The sequence below is a fragment of the Prinia subflava genome, chromosome 5 (genome assembly GCF_021018805.1).
Source record: "Prinia subflava isolate CZ2003 ecotype Zambia chromosome 5, Cam_Psub_1.2, whole genome shotgun sequence".
Classification (NCBI taxonomy): domain Eukaryota; kingdom Metazoa; phylum Chordata; class Aves; order Passeriformes; family Cisticolidae; genus Prinia; species Prinia subflava.
In genome coordinates this window covers 449,548-468,057 of record NC_086251.1, presented here as the reverse complement: position 1 = coordinate 468,057, position 18,510 = coordinate 449,548, and the positions used below count along the sequence as shown (strand labels likewise).

At 54.9% G+C, this 18,510-nt stretch overlaps 1 protein-coding gene across 5 annotated transcripts in view; it reads right to left on the bottom strand.

Annotated features, from left to right (window-relative positions):
* Positions 1 to 12,554, bottom strand: part of DAGLA (diacylglycerol lipase alpha) — a 61,696-nt gene extending 49,142 nt beyond the window's left edge. For 2 of the 5 annotated variants that reach the window (XR_010080404.1, XM_063397482.1), the window contains exons 1-2: positions 6,413 to 6,569; positions 3,998 to 4,087 (exon numbers count right to left, since the gene is read on the bottom strand). The gene's annotated coding sequence lies outside the window, so the exon portion shown is untranslated. Of the gene's footprint in view, positions 1 to 3,997; positions 4,088 to 6,378; positions 6,570 to 7,906; positions 8,086 to 8,909; positions 9,180 to 11,600; positions 11,789 to 12,231 lie in introns of those variants that run through there. The other 3 variants (XM_063397487.1, XM_063397483.1, XM_063397485.1) reach the window with 3 other exon arrangements.
* Positions 12,555 to 18,510: the final 5,956 nt, after the last annotated feature.

Sequence of the window (18,510 nt, the reverse complement as noted above, 5' to 3'; positions counted from 1 at the left end):
CCCAGGATCCTCCGTGCTGGAGAGATTCCCACGTTCCCTCGGGCAGCTCCGCCTTTCCCTCAGCCTGCCCAGGTGCCGCCTCCCCGGCACCCCGTCCACCCGGTCGGAGCTGCCACGGAACGCTGAGCTAATCCAACCCTTGGGATGAGCATCCAGCGAGCAAACACGGCGCGTTCCCTTCCGCTCTCCTGAGCCAGAAGGATTTGGGTGAGCCTGGAGTCATTAAAAGCCACCTCGGATCAGTTCTGCTGCCTGAACCCCCTCAGCGCATCCCAAAAATCCGGAACCGCCAGTCCTTGCTGGGCTTGCGGATGGTGCAACTGCAAAAGTTCATTTCCCTGTTTTGTCACCCCCTGAGAGAAGGAAAATGTGGCAGGATCATCCCTCTGAGGACCAAACTAAACCTCGTGTGTCCCAAGGAATACAGGCTAAATGGGAGATCCCTTGTAGCTCCTACCCAGAAATGGCTGGAAACCTGGGTTCCAGGCTATTCCCGGGAACAAACACCCAAGGAGCCAGCAAATCCATGGACACAAAACATGGGTTATGGCATGAAGGACACGGGAAGAGTTGGGAACAACAAACCCCTCCAGAGTGCCTGGCCTGCACACAGAGAATCATGGAATTGTTAAGGCTGGAAGAGACTTTTAGGATCATCAAATCCAACAATCAACCCACTAATCCATGTCCCCAAGTGTCACATCCACATGGATTTAAAATCCCTCCAGGAATGGGGACTCCATCAGCATCCCAAGCATCTTCCAGTGCTTTACAAGCCCTAACATGAAGAAATATTCCCAATATCCAACGTAAACCCCCATGATGCAACTTGAGGCCGCTTCCTCCTGTCCTGTCATTTGTTGCCTGGGAGAAGAGCCCAATCCCACCTGGCTCCCACATCCAGTCATGGAATTGCAGGGAATGAGAAGCTCCCCCAATCCTCCTTTTCTCCAGGATAAAACAGAACCTGCAGACTCATGCATTAGATAACAGAGAAACTTCCAACACCGGCGTGTTCCTGATTTCTCTCCCTCGATTCCTGCTCCCCACCTCTCCAGGGAATTTCACCGACTCTGCCAGTATTCCCAGGAGGCTCCACACTTACTCAGCCGCCCATTCCCGAGCATTTTCTGCAGCTTCCCACGTGCTTCCCACCTCCCAACCCGCCTCTCCTCCTTCCCCCGCCCTCATCCAAGGGGAACGCAAAGTCAGAGCAAGGCCCCGGAGAATCCCGAAATTCTCCTTGCCAGCCGGGATTCCGTAAGGCAAAGAGTTACAGGCAGCAAATCTCTCCATCTCAGGCTCTTCCAGGCCTTGGAATAACCATGGGTAACACTGGATTTGGGGATGTGCCCGTTTCCTACCGAGTTAAATTCGATTATGGCACTGGAGGTGTTCAAACGAGCTCGGGGAACAAACATGATCCCTTTCTTTATAAGGCCAAGAGACTCTTTTCCAAAAGCAACACATTGATCCAGGAATAGCCACGAAATTTAGAGGGAAAAAGGTTTTCCAGACAAAGCAGCCTGTGGCTTCCTTTGGAAGTTTTAACACCACAATTCCACAACGGGAAAGGGAATTTTGCTCCTGGATTCGTCAGTGAATTTTGAGGAAAGCTCTAATCCTGGATTCCGGTTTTGGAACATGGATGCCTCTTTTTCCACTAGAAAATAAGGGAAAACTGACAAAGGAGGCAAGAGCAATCCCACAGAGCACGGAACCTCTCCAGGAAATTTTCCCTTATTCCTTACTCTACCCAGGGAAGAAAACGAGCAGCACAAACCACAAATCCCTGCTTTTACTGGAAGTTGTTCTCCTTCCTCTGACAGGGCATATGTTTTCCCCTCTCCAAGGAAAAATCCAGTTCATCCCTGAATGCTCTCATTTAGGGAAGTGCTGGTTGTCATTAGCGGATGCTCGGGTGCCATGGAGATGGTGACAAACAACTGAATCAGCCGGAAAAAACCCCGAGTCACAAAAAGGGGAATGTGCTTCCAGAGGCTCAACGTGGCCCAGAGGTAAAAGGAAGAACATTTTTGGGATCTGCCAAGAAACAGGGAGCCCAGGGAAGCTGTGGATCCATGGAAGTGTCCAAGGCCAGGCTGGATGGGGCTTGGAGCAGCCTGGGACAGTGGGTGAGCTTTAAGGGTGCCTTAGAAATTTTTCCTGCCCAAACCAATTCCTAGGATTCTGATCCTAGGCCAAGCAGAGCAGGACACACTTTTTTCAGGACAATCCCCGGCTGGCTGAGCTGCTGCAAACTCCCAAGCAGCACCTGCCTTGTTCTGGTTTTTCTGGGAGGTGAAACAGTTCATTTCCCATGGGAGAAAGCAGCACCAATTTGCAGGATCATTTAGCAGGCCCAACGGGAAAAGCCAGGCCTCCAGAGGCTCCCAGTTTGGAGCTGAAATCCATATTCCAAAAATACATCCAGGCTCTGTCAACACCAGGGATCTGGGCTGCAAAGACAAGCCATGACAAAATAATAAATTTCATCCCACAGGATGCAGAGCTGTGGAAATTCCAACTTCCAGCAGCCGTGGGGCAGCAGGACACATCCAAACGGGAACCTTCCAGGGAAGAAAGGCACCTTTCAGGGGAGAAGGGGCTGAATTCCATCCTAACCTCCCTATTTTCTGTTTACTGCACTGAACTATAATAGGAATGTCCTGGATTTTCCTGTTTCTTCCCATTATCCAGTTCAAATGTTTTAAGGTGGCCTGAGGGATTCAGCATTTCATTCCCAAAGAACAAAGATCAGGACTCTGTCCTGCAGCCTGCCTGGATCTAAACTCAGGATCACTCAGGTCTGTGGTGATAATAAAACCTCCAGGCCAAGAAATGCCAAGGAAACGTGTTCCAGAGGAAAAAAGCTGTGGAAAATGCTCATTTAAGGTGGCATTTCATATCTACTGATGGCCACAAGTGAGAGTTGCACTGGGATATTTGCCACTGACTCCCTACAAAATGGCAAGTGAAAAACACCAGGAAAACTTGGAATTGAAGGCTCTAAATTCCATCATCAGGGAAAAATTCCTGTTGAGCTCAAAGCCATCCCTGAGGAACCCACTTGTTTTAATTCCACACCAAGGGCACCAAAATCTCAGCTGGAAGGGAGCAAAAAGCCAGGAATTTTCATGCAATTCCACAGATCTTTGAAGAGGAGCTCAGAAGGCTCCTGAAAGAGAGGGAGAAATGCCAATGGATGGGGCAGGATGAGGATTTTCAGGGATCTGCTGGAGCACAAGGGCAGTTAAAGAAGGATTTGAGTTAAAGAAGAAACTCCTGGATTAAGAGCCTGGGACAGAATTCCTGACAGTCTCTGCCTGCCATGCAGATTTCCAGCTCCTGCTGCAAGGAAAAGGAAAATAATCCCAAGCTTTTTTTATTTCATCTTTCCAAAGAGATCCAGAGGTAAGGGATCCATGTGCCTTCCACTGGAAGGAGGGGAGAAAGGAAAAAAAAAGGAGGAAGAAGGAATGCCTGAAGCTACAGGGCACATTTTTTATAGAACTCTCTGGGAATGACATCCTGTATCCAAAACCCCTGCTAGGGTCTGGCAGCGTTTTTGTCTGTATTTCAGGGCAGGATATTCCTCAGCAGGGCAAACTTTCCCATTTCTTACCAAAACCTGGAAAACCACCCCAATTTCCCCAATTTTCAAAGCTCCAAACTGGGCAGGTGCTGCACCTGGCAAATTTTCAAGGATTTTCCCCCCTGATTTCTCCTTAAAAATCCACACAATAATGTCTAGAAACACACTTAAATGAACAATACCATGGATGGAATGACAAAAATATCAGCTCCAACTGGCCTGAAGAGCCTGATTGACTCCCATCTATCCCAGCAGGAATAAACATCCCGGCGCTCTCCGCAGATCCCACAAAAGTCCATTTGTCACACTTCCCATGGCACAAAGGCCACTTTCATCCGCTCCCAGCTCCCAAAAAACTCCAGCCCTGCAGCTCCTAGAGGAGATTAAAACATTTTCACTCACCCCATCTCAACTGCTGCGCCTTTAAGTGGAAATTCCTCAAACTCCAGGGCCGAGTCCAGCTCGGGCTGTTCTTATTCTTCAGCTGGATCACTGTCGGGAGCAGAGGTGGAACTAAGGGTCATTCATTTGGGAAAGATGGAATGGGAGGGGAGGAAAAGCAGAGTGCAGGCTCCCCAAAATAAAGCTGCGTGGCCTAGGGGAGGTATAAAGGTTTAATTCCCCCCAAAAAAAGAAAACAAACACCTTCAGACAGGACAGGGATGTTCGGGATGGAAAAGAATTCCTGCTGTTTTAGTCCAAGGAAGGTTCATAAATGACAGCCAGGACTGGCAATGACTGGAAGCTTCTCCAAACTCTTCACCATCCAAAGCTGAGCAGCATCCCGAGCTTTACACCCCCTATCTGAACACTTTTCCTCCCTACATCCTTCCAGACCCTCAAAAACCAGGATTATGCCACTTTCAGGAAAAATTTCTAAGGCGCCCAAGCCTTAAATCCCGATTTTGCAAATCCATACAATGATACAGCAGCTCTGAAATCCAAGTGACCTCGTTTGGAGCAGCCAGCTCCCAATTAATTAACTTCCAAGGGGAGGGAGAGCAGAAGGAACAGGACTGAGATTCCCACACAAAGACAAAAAAAAAAACCCAAGCAGGGGTGGTTTTTTGGTTGCTGTAATTGTTTGTCCTGGGAATTTTGACAAAGTTTCCAAAACCTAGGATTTTCTTTTTCCCCCTCATTTTTGGTCATTGGGAGGAGCATTTTCACCCTTCCCACTTTCCCTCCTGGCACAGCACTTCCCTTAAATCCCATCATTGCACAACTGCTCCTTCCCAGCCCTCTGGAAACAGCGTGTGGACACCGTCCAGAGAAGTTTCCCTTTTTCACCGCCCTTTTCCCAGCAACCACGGAGCTGCCAGGGATTTACAGCATTCCCTGTCCCCGGGATTCGGATCTGGCTGTGCAGGTGGCGGGCAAAAAGTGCCAAGGGCCTGAATTTAAAGTGGAATTCCGGTCAAATCCGGATTTTTTCAGGTCAGCTCTGACAAAATCAATATCTGGGGTACATAGTCCATAACCTTAAATCCCTGACTGTGACCCTCCAGAGCAAAATTTTGGAAAGCAGAGCTGCCAACTCCCAAATTTCTGATTTAAATTCCCATTTGAAGGGGGAATTTTATCCTGCTCCTAGCTGGAGGGTTTTGACTGCAGAAATTCCAGGTTATTTGTATCATTTACCATGTAATAAATGCATTTCCAAGTCTCCTGTCCCTGCTGGGCATTCCCGACCCCCTCAGCCGTTCCCAGTCCAAGCTGAGACTGCTGGAATTTCCCCAGCAGCTTCAAGACCCCGTGCGACTTTTATGACCCCGAAAACCAACACCTGCCACAACAAACACCTTCCCCCAGCTCAGGTTTCCCACTTGGGACCCTTTTTCCAGCCGTGCCCCCAGGACACGCATTTCAGCCACGCCAATGCCAGAACCACGGAGAGCCCGAAGCTTTCCAAGAGCCACTTCCCACGATTTCATTATCTCCCATTTAAGAGCACTCAGCCTGACCACAAAAACTTGGACGCTTCTCCCTGTCCAGCCAGGAGGATGCAGCAACTCATCCCCGCTAAGTTTCATCCGGGGGGAAATGAATATTCCCACCTTGGAATACTCCTTTCCATTAAAACCACTCCCCAGAGTTTTGCTGCTTTCATCTCCCGGGTTTATGTATCCCACCTTTGGGAATCACTGTGTGATTTCCCACCTGGAGCAGGCTCAGCCATCCCCATTCCCATGTTCCCAGTGCCAGCTGAAGCCTGTCCCAAACACACCAGCAGGTACTAATTCCCAGAATTGGGCACAGCGGGAATTCTGGCCGAGCAGCCTGGCAGCACCCCAGCTCCAAGATCTCGGAGCAACACCTCCCTTACTTTTATCGGGATATAGCACTTCTGCAGCTGCCTGCCATTCCTAAATCGGGGAATTTCACGGCTCAGCATCCACCCCGCGTTGCTCAAGCCAGGTACCATTCCCTGCGGGAAGTAATAAAAGACCAAGAATCCCTGTGTCACACCCACACCGCAGCTTCCTCTCCCTGGACATCCAGCAGCGGCAGCGCTCCCGCCTCCCACCGCAGCATCCCCGACCCCAGCCCGCGGGATCCCCGCACCTGCCGGGCCCGGGATGGCGGCTCTCCGGAGGCGCAGGTGGAGCCCGCCGCTCCCCGCGGGGCTCAGGCCGCACGGAGCGGGGCCCTCACGGCGGGCGCGCCGCGCTCCCCGCACCACCCGCACCCCTCGGGCGGCGCGGCCCTGCGGCCCCGCGGGCCGGGGCGCGGCGGCCGCGGCACCCCCGGCCCTGCCAGCGCCCTCACGGCTCCCCCCGCACCTGCCGCGGCGCCGCTCCCATCGCCGCGCCTCACCTCGCTCCCGCTGCCGCCGCCGCCGCCTCGGGAGCGCCGCGGCCGCCGCCGCCTCCTCCATGCCGGGGGCCCTGCGGCCCCCGATTCTCCAACGCCGCCTCCGCCCTGCCGGGGCCGCCCCCGCCCTGCCGGGGCCGCCCACTGCGCCAGCCGCGTACGGGCCCTACGCAACCTGCGGTCGCCACGGCAACGGCGGCTGAGGCCCGCGGCGCCGCCTGGCGGCGGGCGGCGGGAGCGCCGCGGGGCGGGGCGGGCCGGGATCCAGCCGGGAATTCTGGCTGGGATCCGGGAGAGCCTCACCTGCCGCACCGCGGACAGTCACGGAGGGATCCCACAAGGAGAGATTCCTTTGGAAAGGCCTCCGGGAGCGGCGGGTCCAGCCTGTGATAATCCCCACCTTGTCAGCCGGCGCAGAGCGCTGAGTGCCACGTCCTGACATTCCTTGAACTCCTCCGTGGGCAGCCCCTTCCAGTGTCTCATCACCCTTCCGATAAAGAAATTGCTTCTGGTGTGCAACCTGAACTTTCCGTGACACGAGTTCAGGCCGTTTCCTCTTGTCCCGCGCTTTGTTCCCTGGGAGCACAGCCTGGCTCCAATCTGCCTCCCCTCTCCATCTGGGAATTTAGGGAGAAATAAAATCCCCCCTCAGGCACACCCGGGGCTCTCCCAGCATCCCTTCCCTCCAGAAAACAGCCCAGTGCTGCAGTCTCCCTGCTGGAGGGACACTGCTTTCAATGCTCAGCGTGGAAAAGCAGTGCTTTCCCATCAGGAAATGCTCCCAAGAAAGATGGAGAAAAGCCTATTCCCTAGGGTATGGAGTGACAGGAGAAGAAGGAACAGCTTCCCACTGACAGAGAACAGGGCTGGATGGGATATTGGGAAGAAACTGGTTAGGCCCTGGAATGGATTTCGCTGGGAAGCTGCGGCTGCCCCGTCCCTGGAAGAGTCCCAGGCCAGGTGGGACCAGCCTTGGAGAAACCTGGGATAGTGGAAGGTGTCCCTGCCCATGGCAGGGGCTGGAACTGGATGAGCTGCAAGGTCCCTTCCAAACAATTACTCTCTTCACAAAAAAAAAACCCTCCCAAGGATGGACACACCACAACCACCATCCCGTTTTCCCATCTGGGAGGAAGGACAGCGATTCCCTTGGAACACGGCAGCTGCCATCATTCAAGGACACAGCTCAGATGCTCCTACCGCCAAAAAAAAAAAAAAAAAAAAAAAAGGCCTCTGAAAAATAGAAAAAAAAAAAAAAAAAATCCCTGTCCCAGAAAAGCTGATCCAGCAGGGAATAGCAGCACATCCTTGCCTGCCCATTCCTCCTTAAAGCAAGTGGAGCAGCCTTCAAAATGGTCTGCTGGGTGATATCACCGTACCTGGGAAATAAAACAGCCTGACAGGGGCGGAAAAAACATTCAGGGAAGGCTTTGAAGCTCTGGAATTCATTTGTGCCAAGGCCTTTGTATCCCGCTCAGGCAGAAAAACCCCACTCACGCTCATTCCGAGTGCCTTTATCTTCCCAGACAGGTGCAAAGTGGCTCCGGTGCGGATGAAAAGCGGCTGCCAAATTTAGCATTCCAACAAATCGCTTCATCCAGCCTGTGGCACTTCCAAGGTCTCCCTCCGGCACGATCCGCTCCCGGCCGGGCAGGCACCCCTGGAAGCCCCAAAACCTGGAGCAGACAGAGGGAAGAAGCTCAGAAAGACTGGAAATTACTCTTTTATCCAGGGAAATACGATCAGAAGCCGTCCGAGGCTTTCCGAGGGGTGGGGATAGAGCACATCCCAGCCCAGATCCCGCCAATTAAGGGACACAAGGCAATTAATCCGATACAGCTCAGGATTTCTGCCTTCCAGCAGCTCCAGCTGCCCATTTCCAGCCTGGCTCCACCAAATTCCATATTTATAGCCCATGTATAGCCCAGCTCCAGCACTGGATTCATCCCAGTGACCCCCGGGGCTCCATTCCCTGACTCCTGCACAGCAGTGACACCGCTGACAGGAAATTTCAGCATGTTTTGGATAAACTGGATGCCTTAAACGTTCCCTAAAGCATTAAGGGGAGGATTAGTGCCCTCAGAAATCCCATTTTTTTCCCCGCTGTCATGACACGGAGGACGGGTGGCGAAGCATTTAAGGGAATTAAGGAATTAATTTGAGCCTGTCACAAAAGACGCGATGTTAGCACGGATCTGTCCCCACCTCCAGCCTCCGGGAGCAAATCCACTCATTTCAGAGCCTCCCAACCTGTGGGAAAGGGTTGAGTCTGGGTTTAAATGCCTGGGGCAGTGGCATGGAGATGCACACACGCATTCCTGGCAGTCCTACACTTTCAGAGGGATGCAAAGGAGAGTTAGAGCATCCCAGACATCCATCAGCTGGATTATCCCTGGGGATCTCTCAGATGCTGAGTCTCCATCAGGGCATCACCAACAATTTCACAGGGAAACTTCTCCAAAGGCCCCACTGGCTCAAGGAATTGCTATTCCTTACTCACCTCTGGATGAAGCAGTGCTCTTTGTGCAGGAATGACCCAGGAATACGAGGGAGAGGGAAGTCAGTGCTGTTCTTCCAGCTGGAGCATCATTCCTCAACACGTGGATATGGCACGGGGCTGTTCCACACCACAGCCTTGGAATTCTGCATGTCATCTCCCAGGAAAAGTCGGGACCACTGCAGGCAGCCTTGGGGCTCTGGAGATCCCTGGAATGTGCCAGGAAGGATTCAATCCACAAAGAACCCACCTAGCTCTGCTGATCCAGGTGTCCTGAAAAAAAGCCAACAGATTCCAGGGTTAAGGATTCTCCTAAACCTAAAAGCAAACCAACCCCTCCCCCGAGGGAATTTGGACAAGGAACAAGGCTCCAGGAATAGCTGGGAACATGGGAAGCTTTTTTATTATTATTCAATTTGTTGTCGTTTCCACCGCCCCCAGGCACAGCACATCCAAACCCGCTGCTCTGAAATCCTGCTCCTGTTGGGCTCCCAGTCGGAGGCAGACGCTCCGATACTCCCAGGGCAACCAGCCCCTCTCCTCCTCCATCCCAACCCTGCCAATTCCCCTCCGCTGCTCCATTAGGATCACAATAAATCCGAGGGGAATAGTGTGAACAAGGCTGGGAGTGCAACAGCCTCCCTGGCGCAGGGATTCCAGCATCCAGGTTATCCAAACCACCTCCTCTGTCCTCCATCCCTGCAGGCACCAGGCTGGGCTCCATCACCCCTGGAGCAGGCACAGGCTGCTCCAGCTGGCTGAATCCCAAGGGGTGACAGCAACAAGTGTCTTGGAAGGTGTTTTTGTCATTCTCGAAGGGGACAGGCCACCAGGGAAAGGTGGATAACAGCATTATCCCAACATTCCCTACAGAAAGAATTCCAGCACCTCACCATCTCTCACTCTCTAGGGAATATCAGTTATTGATAGGTTGGAAAAGGTCTCCAAGATCACAGAGTCCAGCTGTTCCAAGGCCACCACTAACCCATCCACTCAGGTTTTAAATCCCTCCAGGGATGGGGATTCCACCCCTGGAGCCTGTTCCAATGCCTGACAACCCTTTCCACGAAGGAGTTTCCCTCCATACCGAATCTAAACCTTCCCTGGCTGCTCCCTCTGTGCAGCCAGCCGTAATTCCACACCAAATTCCCACCAAACCACCCTGTTGCCAGCCAGAATTTGGGAAGCTTTCAAGAACTCCAGCAACAGGCATCCCTGTCCCCCATTCCCGTGTCCCCGAGCAGAAAGGACCTGTGTTTGCTCCCGTCCCCGTGGTGGCTGTGCCTTCCCAGCCCTCCCTCCACAGCGGGATTCCCGCCCCCGACCCTCCGGAGCCATCAGCCTCCGTCACCTCCTACCAAAGCGCTGCTAATCCAGTGCCTCCAGATAATTCCTGCTCCTCAAACCCTTCATTATCCCAGCAGATCTCCCCAAAAACCTGCTCTTCCCACATGCCCCCCCAGCCAGCACCTCCTGGCTCGACCCTCCGTGTCATTCCAGCCCCTGGGAAGCTCCTGAGGCAGGGATGAGCAGCTGGCAGTGTCCCCCTGGCTGGAGCAGCTGCTGCAGCTCTGCAGAGAAACAGCATCACCCAAACCTTAGCTAAAAATCATTCCCTAATGGAGAGGCTTCTCCCGCGCTCAGGATTTTTGGAAAAATGTCCCCCTCCAGCTGCCTCAGTTTTCCATGGCTCCTCCAGCACAGGGAAGGGATTTGGGGGCTGCTGCCCCACCCCTGAGCCTGAATCCCTAAAAACCAGTTAATTCAGAGGGAGATAATGACATCCCAGTCAGAGCCAAACCTAGGGAGAGCTGATCCTGGGATAAGCTGGAAGCCCAAATTCAGGCTGGAATGCCAGCCAAAGGCAGGGCAGGAATTGGGAAACCTCTGTCAGGCACCTGAAGGGATCAGACATGAAATTCTGGAATGGTTTGGCTTGGAAAGGGCCCTAAAGATCATCCCATTCCACTCCCTGCCGTGGGCAGGGACACCTCCCTCTATCCAGGTCACTCCAAGGCCCGTCCAACCTAGGCCTGAACACTTCCAGGGATGGGGCGGCTGCAGCTTCTCTGGGAAATCCATTCCAGCGCCTCACCACCCTCACAGGGGAAAATCTCTTCCATAAATTCCCCAAGTGTGGGCAGCACCACTGCAGGTAGGAAGGGCAGAGCGAGGCTGGCACATTCCCAGCTCCTTCCCTCGGGCACAGCTCTTCCCATTCCCACCTGGTGACCTGTCCCTTCCTTGGGAACCCCCTTTCCAGCCCCAAAGCTGCTTTCCTAGCGGGATCCCTCCCTTTTTCCTAGGGGTTCCCATGCCGTGGGTTCACTCTTGGCACGTAGTAAACACACCCCTGCACGCGTGGATGGGTTTGGCTCCACAGAAAAAGCCTGGAAAGGATTTTCTCAGGATTTTCTCCCTCAGGTTGCATCCCGGGATTCGGCACAGCCCTCGCTGCTCACGATGCTGAGCACAAACTCCTCTTTCCAGCTGCTTTGCTAAATTGGTACGAGATCTAACTCTGGAAGCCAAGCCTCGGAGACTTGCCATCAATCCCGCCAGCACTCCCCCTCCCAAGGACATTATCCGGCATTATCCAAGCTGTGACTCCTCAGCCCAGAAATTTCTCCCTGGGAAGGAGCCATTGCCATGGAAAAGGACCATTAAATAAAACAGTTCGCTGGGGCTTCTCACCACTGCTCAGCAAAGCTCGGGGCATCTTCCTGCCTGGCAGCTCCAGGTGGCTTTTCCTTTGGGAAAAATGAGAGGACAAAGCAGTGCTGCGGGCTGTCGGGATATCTGCCAGCATCCTCCATGCTCCCCCTTGGTCAAACCCGTCTTCCCAAAGCTTTTTCCACCTCGGGTTGTTTCACCTCGTTGTTCTGCGGGGAATTAAAAACAACAACAACAACAAAAAGTGTGGAAATGAACCCTAAAGGCTGTGAGGGGAGGAAAACGCCAACCCCCGAGCTCCCCTAAGCCACAGGGTTGTGTTTGCAGCCCCGGCAGCCGCTGGAATTCCCGGCCCCATCCCGGTCCTGCCTAATCCAGGAGCAATAGCAGCCTGTCATTTCCCTGATCTGCCTCACCCCCGCCAGAATTCCTTCGCGTTATTCCTCCTCCCCGCCCACCTTTTGAATGCCCTTGGCTCCATCCTCCTCCGGGAGGAGAGCTCCAGCCCGGGAATGAATCAGGATTTTAGCAGGAGCTCCGGGGATGTGGGATGCCTTCACCCCCTCAAGCAGGAGCGCTGGCCTTTTCCCAGGGCTCTGTGGCACGAACACAACTTCCCCGGCCCAGACGCCGAACCGCAGGGATTTTTTACCCGGAGGACGAGCTGCTTCCCAATTTCCAGGAGCCTGCTCTCCTCCTGTGACGGGAACGGCTGCGGCAGGACAGGGAAATTCACGGATCAGCTGTGTTGTTCCTGCCGGTGCTCCAGGGAAGCAGGAGAGAGCTCTCCCTCGGCAGGCAGCACCTGCAGCCTCCCAGGCTCTCTGGGAAGCCTGGAATGCTGCTGTTGGACACGGATGGTCTGTGGAGGACTCGATCCCTCCCCGCAGGCCACGTCCCTGGACATCAGTGAGATGCGACTGGAGAGCAGCAGCTGGAGCCAAGGCACTGGGATAATTTCATTAGGTCAAATCCCTCCCTCCTCCTGCTCCTCTGCTTCCTCAGGATCCTGCCCTTGCTTCTGGAGGCAGCTGGACTGAACCAGGAGGTTTCCCATTAAGGATTCCTTCCCGGCTCTGCTGCTGGCTCCTCTCCCGCTCCTCACACCAGGCTGCAGAGCCATTCCCCACTTCTCCCGGACCTCAAAGCCTTGTCTAACCCACTTGGCTCTGTCCCAGCTCCGAAATGCTGGAGGGGGAAGCTCAGCTCTCACCGGGAGACACCGCTGCCCGTGGAGATCCCAAATCCTGAATCGCAGCACAGCTTCTCCACAAAGTCCTGGCAGAGGCCTTGGGATCACAGCCCAGCAGGCAGGCGGCAGAGGGACCTCAGAGCAAAGCAGAGTCTGGAGACCAATAACCAGGAATAATTATCCTAAAGGAGAAGTTCCCAGCTCCCTTCTGTCCAAGTCCATGAAATACAGCAGGGAATTTCATCTTAGCCCAGAGAGGAGGAGGCTCAGGGGGGACCTTCTCCCTCTCCATGATTCCCTGATGGGAGGATGGGGGTCAGGCCCAGCTCCCAGGGAACCAGGGACAAGCCTCAAGTCACCTCAGGCAATTCCTTGTTGGATATTAGGGAAAATTCCTTCATGGAAGGGTTGGATCAGACTGCCCAGGGCAGTGCTGGAACCCCCATTCCTGGAGGGATTTAAAAGCTGAGTGGATGTGGCATTTGGGAACATGAATTAATGGTGGCCACGGCAGAGCTGGGTGGCTGAACTCAGTCCTGGAGGTCTTCTCCAGCCTGAACGATTCCTGAAGGAGAGGAACTGGAAAAGATCAGGCTGGAAAGAAAGAAAAAAGCAGCAGGCAGGAACGCGAGCAAACAGATCCTGTCCAAGCTTTGTCCAAGAATTCCTGGGAGAGGAGCGTGCCCTGATGTGAGTACCCCGTGCCACAGCACAGGAGACGGGGATGGATTCAGAGAGGCAAAAAAGGGAAGCGGGAGAGGGTGTGCCGGGCGGGATCCGCCCCAGCCGCTCGGCGAAGGAGGAAAGGGCGGATGGTTGCTAAGGGAAGTGGGACAGATGGCTGGCACCGGCAGCTCGCTGACTCCCGGGGACTCCCAGCCCTGTTTTTGGGAAGCGGCAGGCGGGCACACAGCGGCCGGGCCGGGTGCTGACCGCGCCCCGCTCCGGGGCTCAGCGGGGAAGGTCGCGGAGGCAGCGGCAGCCGAGGCGCGTTCGTGCTCCTGCTCATCCCCAGCGCTGCCCCTCCGGCTCCTCATCCTCCCCTCCTCCAGAGACCACCGGCACCACCCCACGGACAAACCCCAGCGGGGCCGGGGACAGCGACCGGGCAAAGCCGCGGCTCCCGGAGAGGGGAAGCCGCAGGATGCTGGCTGTCTGTGAAATCCCATGGCTCCTGGACATGCTGTCTCCCAGATCCGTTTACACCTCTCCCTGACATTTAAAACCATCTGAGCCTCTTGGCTTCTGCTGCCGCCGTCCGTGTGCCAGGGCTTCTCTGGCTTAAAAAAAAAAAAAAAAGGCTGGGAGTTGATTTTCCAGCAAACGCAGCCCTCCCAACAGGTCTCCAAGCAGGGCAAGGGAAAAGGGGGAGAGGACGGGAATCGCTGCTGCCACGGGGGTGGGAGACGTGCCAAGAGCCTGTCAGATCCTGACGGCCACAAACAAGGCTCTGAAAGCAGGAGCTGGGAAGAAAAGAGGGGAATGAATCCCTTGGCAGTGAAGGTGGTGGAGCTCCGAAGCTGAAGCATGGAGAGAGCTGTGCAGCTCCAGGCTGGGATCTGAGGGATCCAGCGGGAAGAGGAGGGGGTTTGGGAACCTCTGCCCACCTCGGGCTGGCCCCAGGCACTGCCACATCCATGGGCACGAAACAGAGGGGCCTGGGAAGGAAGCACCTGAAAGGTCCCCAAGAGAGCTGGAGGGGGACTCTGGACAAAGGATGGGGTGACAGGACAACAGGAATGGCTTCCCACTGCCAGAGGGCACGGTTAGATGGGATACTGGGAAGGAATTCTTCCCTGCAAGGGGAGCCAGCCACTGGAATGGATTTCCCAGAGGAGCTGTGGCTGCCCCATCCCTGGAAGCGTCCAAGGCCAGGTTGGCTGGGGTTTCGAGCAAGTTGGGATGGTGGAATTTGTCCCTGCCCTTCCAATCCAAACTATCATGGGAGTCTCCAAAGGGAAAGCTCTGGAAGCAACAATTATGTCTCCCACATCCCAACTATTCACAGGCATCTCTTAGATTGAAATCACCCCAAAAAGTCCACGAGGAGCTGCAGATCCCAAAATTCAGTGACCAAGAGCCCACAAAGAGCCTTCACCAGGCACCATTCCCAGCAATCCCACATCCCACACAGACTAGGGGAAGTCCTGAGCTGCAAGGACGGGATCATCCCCTCCCTGGGATCCCCTCTCTGCTCCTGATGCCAAGAGGAGGAGCAGGAATTTGCCACAGAGCACCTCCACAGCCCTGCCAGGAGCAGCCAGCACTATGGAAAACACAGAAATCCCTGGATCCCACAGAATCCTAGGACCACAGAACAGTTAGGGTTGGAAGGAACCTTAAAGATGACTAAATTCCAGCTACCTGCCATGGGCAGGGACACCTTCCACTATCCTATATTGCTCCAAGCCCTGTCCAACCTGACCTAGAGCACTTCCAGGGATGGAGCATCCACAGCTTCTCTGGGAGACATTCCAAGGCAGCTGATGCTGTGCAGGAGGATGGAAGGACACTGGACATGCCATCATCACCCTCTGGGTTTCCTCTGGGCCACCAGAGGTTCCCAGAAAGGGAAGAAGAAGAGGAGAAGTGCCAGTGCCAGCTGGGAGCTGCTCCTCCAGCCCATTCCGCTGGATGTGTGGGCAGCTCCGTCTTGGAGCCACGTTCCAAGGAACTGCTGGGAGCAGCAGCTCCCAGATTCCGTGCCAAGCTGCAACTGGCTGCTGTTGGGATAAACCCACACAAACAAACAGATGCCTGGAGAAGCCAGGAAGATCTGGAATACAGCAGCATGGATGGGCTGTCCCAAGGCTGGCAGCACTCCAGCTTGATCCCAGTATTCCAAGATGTCACCAAGCACCGATTGTCCCAATCCCTGAGGGCAATGCGGAGTTTTCCAGAGGGCCACACCCCCTCCTCTTTGCCAGCAGCTCCAATCCAATTGCCACAGAGTGGGAATGCCCAGGGATTGGGTGGTAGAGGTTGGAGAGGAGCATCTACCTCTGGGAAAGGAGGATTCTCACAGCCCTGGAGCCAAGGGAACAAACCCCATGGACACATCCTTGTCCCATTCCCACTCCATGGGAGCAAGGCCAGATGGATTCCTGTCACCCAGGCCACTTCCAAGTGGGACACAAAGCACACATGAAGTCCTTCATCCTGGGACCCTGAAACCAAACATCTCCCAGGAACAAAATTGCCTTAAAACCCAAAGGAAGTATTCCAGGAGAGCCCGATCCCACAGACATGGACAAAAATCAACACAGACCCTAAAAAACCCAAGTATTAAAAAGCCCAAACCTTTAAAACCCTTTGCTTTCCCCTGCATCCATAAGGAATTTCATGCCCTCTATCCCTGCTGCCAGGTGCTGATGAGGGATCCCCTTTGCCTCAGGCAGCGAATCCCCCTTTTTTTGGGGAACAGGGCCAAGGATTTGTGCAGTGTCCACCCGTGGTGGGCACAGTGCCAGGGACACGCCGGCGTTCCAGATGTCCGGCTGCCGGCACAGCGACTCCAGCTGCGCCAGGGCTGTCCTGCAAATGAGCCAGGCAAGACACAAAGAGCCTGATTTCCCAAATTAAGCTGCTGGAATTACTCATCCCAAAATCAGCGGCATCAGCTGCTCGCGGTGACACCAATTACCAGCAGTCACTGCCCGCTGCTGCTTCCCACTCATCCCAGCACATCCCGACTACAGGCATTCCCAAGGCATGGAGCAGTGGAAGGTCAAGCAGGAATTCTTTTAAACCAGAAAAAAAAAGTGTTTTAGATGGGATATTGGGAAGAAATCCTTCCCTGTGAGGGTGAGGAGGTCCCGGCACAGGGTGCCCAGAGAAGCTGTGGCTGCCTCTGGATCCCTGGAAGTGTCCAAGGCCAGCTTGGATGGGGCTTGGGGCAAACTGGGATAGTGGCAGGGGGTGGAAGGAGACGATCTTTAAAGCCCCTTCCCACCCAAACCATTCCAGGATTCTTCCAGCAGAAGGGCCACCAGCTTGGGACATGGAATAGGCACGAGGTGCCAGGAGAAGCTGGGAGAGCTCCAAGGCCTCTCCACTGCTGGACATGGTGGGGACACACCCTGGAGTCCCCCGGAGCAGTCATGGAGCAGGAGGAGGCTGGGCTGGAGCAGGCAGCTCCAGGGAATGGCAGAGCAGAGCTCTGCAGGAGCCTCTCCTTGAAATGTTTTCTGCTGGATCACCAGCCCGGGTTCCAGGGACACTGACTCATCCTCAGGAGTGCTCTTGCACTCCGGATCAGGCAGCAATTCCTGACACACCTCTCGGCTAGGGGGGAGCATCCCTGAATCTGCCAGCTGGGTTCTTCTCCCTGACAGAGGCCAACCACGAGAGTCAGGGAATTGTGGAGTGGTTTGGGTTGGAAGGGACCTTAGAGCCCATCCAGTGCCACCCCCTGCCACGGGCAAAGGACACCTTCCACTATCCCAGGCTGCTCCAAGCCTTGTCCCCTTGGACACTGCCAGGGATGGGGCAGCCACAGCTCCTCTGGGAAATCCATTCCAGGGCCTCACCACCCTCATAGGGAAGAATTTCTTCCCAATATCCAACCTACACAGGTGCTCCAGCTTTGGGAGACATTCCCCCCATTCCTGTCACTCCAAAGCCCCTCTCCAGCTCCTGGAGACACTTTAGGCACTGGAAGGGGTTCTGTGGCCTCCCTTGAGCCTTCCCTGCAGGCTGGACACCCCCAGCTCTCCCAGCCTGTGTCCCTCCCTCTGGCATCTCCGTGGCCTCCTCTGGCCTCTCTCCAGCAGCTCCACACCTTTCTTACAGTGAAGCACCCAGAGCTGGACCCAGCATTCCAAGTGGGAACACACCAGAGCAGCATAGAGGGTGGAAAATCCCCTCTCTGAACCTGCTGGCCACGCCAGGGACAAAATTTGTGTGGGAAGAAAATGGAGGAAAAATCCTTGTCCCTCCCCAGGGCCCCACCGTGCTCCCAGGTTGTAACTCACCTTCTCCCAAAGCACTTCCAGCAGCTCCCGAGCACCAGCACGGCCAGGAGCCCGGCAGGACCTCCAAAGGGCCGGCAGCCCCGCCCTGGCTCCTCTTTTATCCCATCACTCCTCACACAGCCCCAACTGTGAGGCTGACAGGCAACACCTGGGATGAGCCGGCAGGGAAAAAGGAAAAGCTTCTACCAAAGGCAGAATCCCAAAATCTCAGGAATTAATCTCAGTGTTTTGGGAACCTCCCACTGTTTCTGGCCTGTCCATCCAAAGCTGGCAGTGCCATGCCTCCCACCTCCTCAGTTTTCCCAGGATAATGGGCCCATCCATCTTCCCCTCCCACTCAGGGGTGTCTGGATCCCCATTCCCGCTTTCTGCGCCCCAGCCCGGCGTGGGTGCAGCTCCAGAGGCTCTAATGAGGGAGCTCATTTACTGTGACCTAAATATTCCCTGTGCTCGGCTCGTCGATGAGCCGTGGAATACCAGTGGGATTTCTGCAGGGGAGGAGGGTCAGCATCTCCTCATCCCGCGGTTTTTCCGGCCAATCCCCCTCCCTGCTCCCTGCACGAGCTCCCTGTCTGGGGCAGCCCCAGATTCTCTTCCTTCCCACATCCCTTTATTCCCTCTGGGAAGCAATCCCAAGGGAAAGAGGGGCTGGGACTGCAGGCAGCCACCCCATCCCACTGCCCAGCCATGCTGCAGGAGTGGGACAATCCCATCAGGGAATTTCCTCCCTGTGGAAACCACGGGCAGCAAGGAGCAGTGGATGGGG